Below are 3,449 nucleotides of genomic sequence, written 5' to 3'. Positions count from 1 at the left end.
TTTAGGAATTTCATTGAGGTCTATGTTCCATTTTGAATTAATTTTTACATATAATGCTAGGTTGGGATTGAAATTTATTTTCTACACAAGGATATCCAATTTTTCCAGCACCATTTGTTGAAAAGACAAGAACATTATGGTCTCCTTTTCATCTTTTTTGAAAATCAATTGTGAACATAAAAATGGGTTGGTCACCTGCTTTTGTAGCTTGCCTGACTGTGGACTATCCCATGAACTTTTAACAACCAGAACAGTGCTCATGTAAATGTGTGTCCATACTGTTTAGTACAGATATGGTTTATTGTGGGGACCTAATAAATACCTTGTTAAATAGACTAAACTTATATAGAGTTTTCGTGTCCAGGTTGAAACAGTGAATTTGACCTCACACTGTCCACTCTGAGGTCAGAGTCACAGGGATGTACTACTTTGCCAGGTACTCAGGACATTGAAAAAGTATCTTACCTAGGAGTGAAAATTACTGGGTTATATGTTAACTTTATGTGTAACACTTTTTTCCAATTTCTTCTTGAGTAAGCTTTGATGAGTTCTGTTTCTTCCCCTCTGGAATATGACAATTTTAGCTAAGGTTCTAAAGTCTATTGATATAGTTATTTTACAATTTTCTTGTACCTTTTTATTGTCTTAGAATATTAATAGAGGACAGGTTTTTTTATTCCGAATATTTTATTGGTGCCTCTTTTTCTTGATCATTCTCAACAAAGATTTCTAATTAATTTTCATTGTCTTTTTTGGGAGGGTCAGTATTGTATATTTTATTTTGAAATAAAGTACAGAATAACATTGGATAGATGTTAAGAACAAGGCCTTTAGAATTAGGATGTCAGTGTTTGTCTAAAGCTGTGGAACAGGAGAGTGAGGTAGTGGGGAGAATGGGAAGTCATTACCATGGGTAGGATTTAGGGGAGAAGGAAAATGTTCTAAAATTGATTGTGGTGATGATGCATAACTTTGATCATATTGAAAAACACTGCATTGTATATTTTAATGAGTGAATATTATGCTCTGTTTATTATCTCTTAACAAAGTTGTTATTTAAAAAAAAGGAAAAAAAATTCCAGAAACACTTTGGTATGGGCCCTTGATGAAAACCCAACCTCTACTGTTAGCATTATTGGTTGCTACTTGACTTAACATGCCCTCTATCCTTGTCCTCATTTCCATTTATCTATCTTGGTCTTAATTACAGTACTTCTAGGTATTTAATATATTACAGCTATAAATCATTTTTTATGACAAAGCTGCTTCAAACTGTTTGTAGGTTTGGAATCAGAAACCTCCTACTTTTTAGATGACATAAATGATTAGTGCTTCATAGCTCTGATTTTCCAAAGGCCATATATTACAAAGTTATCAGTTGACAAGAAATTCTTTCTGTGTATGTAAAGTTTTGTAGAGTTGACTTTTTACTTCCTATTCCTTTAAAACTTGGAACAGAAAGACCCTAAAGTATACAGAACCCTAGCATAAGGATACTCCTATGACCACCTTTCATTAGTATATAAAGTTACCTGGGTGATCAAGTTAATTATATATGTAATGGCAGAGGGTGAACTAAGATGGCAACAATGCAGGTCAGACCAAGGAAAGTTGGGAGCCAAGGCCAACCCTGGGGGGAAGGCCAGCAACCCATCCCCAGGAATAAGGTCAGACATTTGTCATTTGTGAGGTGGACACTTAGTGCCATGAAAAGGGAAGCAGGACAAATTAAAAGCCCATTTTATAAGGAAATGGACATTTGTGATTAGTAGTTTCAGTTATGGTGAAACTGTGTGGTCAATTAATATTTTAGTTATTTGAAAGCTTGACTGTAAGGCAGTTACAGGGGAAAAGGGCAGAAACAGGGAATAGCAATTCAGTCAAGTACAAAATGGAAAAAAAATAGGTGAAAAGAGCGGTGGGATTATAATCCAAAGGCATGCCATGCAACTAGCTCTAAAACTAGAAAGTTGTTTTCATTTTCTGAATTAGTTTATTAATCTATAAAGAGGTTGGTTGAATTTAGTTATCACTCAGTAAAAATATATACCTCTAAAATCCCTTCCAGTTTTAAACACTTAGGAATTAAAAACTATCTTAGAAATGAAATCACAAGTTGTTCTGGTGTGACTGAGCAAGAGGTGAGAATGAATTTACAATTTCAAATGTAGTGTTTTTATAGGAGAAACAAATCAACCAGCTTATCACAGGGTGTTCCTATTTCCAAATGGCTGCTCTCTCCCACACTGTGACATAGCTGTGATAAAAAAATTTTTATTGCTTTACAAGCTGTACTGTTTCAATTCAGGCCAAAGCTTCTTAAACTCCATCAAACACTTTTATGATATCCAGAATATAGGGGGAAGAAAAACTTTAGGCCAATTTTTCATTGTGGATTTTTAAATCAGGTACCAGTGTTGAAGGTGGACTTAGGCAAGCCACTCCACCTTACAATCTTATACAAGAAAAGGGACCACTAGTCTTTGACCTGTTGCAAAAACATAAACTGCTTACAAAACTTATGCAGTATCTCAACAGGATCCTCATTTCCATCTAAGTTTTTAGTTAAGCTTTTCGTCAGTTAAAGGCTCAGTTAAAGTTCAGTTAAAGGCTCAGTTAAAGTTTCTTGTAGCTCAGAATGATATATCCAAAACAAAATATTGATGTGTTTTTACTTTGTAAGTTTGAGCAAAGTGGCAGCTAGATCAAACCTAAGGTTGGCTGAGGGCCTATTTTGGGGGGTTGAGCTTCACAAAGGGAGGTGGTGAGAATGCCTTCAGTCTGTTCTGGTTTTTATGGCCAGATAGAAAGGTCAAGTTCCAGCTCTCCCTTCTGTAGCCTTTCTCAGCTGCTATCACAGAAGGGTGAGGTAGGCTGAGTATTTAAGTACTTATAAATGCAGCCATCCCTGTTTGGGGCTGGGATGTGCCACCCTACTTCACAGACAATGAATGCAGACAATGGGTGAAGGACTACAAAGGCGTCTAGCAATCCCAGCTTCAGCTTCCATACTTTTCAGTTGAAAGTCCCTTCCTCCCTGTTTTCCACGTTGCCAAGCTGCCTGGGACATTCATAAGACTACGTCATCAAATTGTCCACATAACGTGCCTCATTTGCCGTTTAACTATATTCTTCTGGTCCGGAATCCTGGACTTTCTTGACCTGGCCCTGAAGAACCTAGGCTATCACTGTGAACTAATATGAATGAAAAGCTGAACCTTGCAACCTGTTGAATGAGAAATGAATGAAGCCTCAATAGACACTCCCTCCTTCCCACCCAGCTCCACGCTGCTAATGTGCCTCCGACTTAGCAACGACGTTGAAGTCTTCGGCTTGTTGGGGGAGACAAAGCAAACCAAAACGGGAAAGGGGTAAACGAGAAAAAGGGGCGGGCTCCCCGCGGGCGGCCAATACGCCGGCCGGCGACCGGAGGGGCAGCCGCCGCCTAG

The sequence above is a fragment of the Condylura cristata genome, unplaced genomic scaffold, assembly GCF_000260355.1.
Source record: "Condylura cristata isolate star-nosed mole 26May11 unplaced genomic scaffold, ConCri1.0 scaffold00021, whole genome shotgun sequence".
Classification (NCBI taxonomy): domain Eukaryota; kingdom Metazoa; phylum Chordata; class Mammalia; order Eulipotyphla; family Talpidae; genus Condylura; species Condylura cristata.
Note: the sequence above shows the minus strand (reverse complement) of the source record.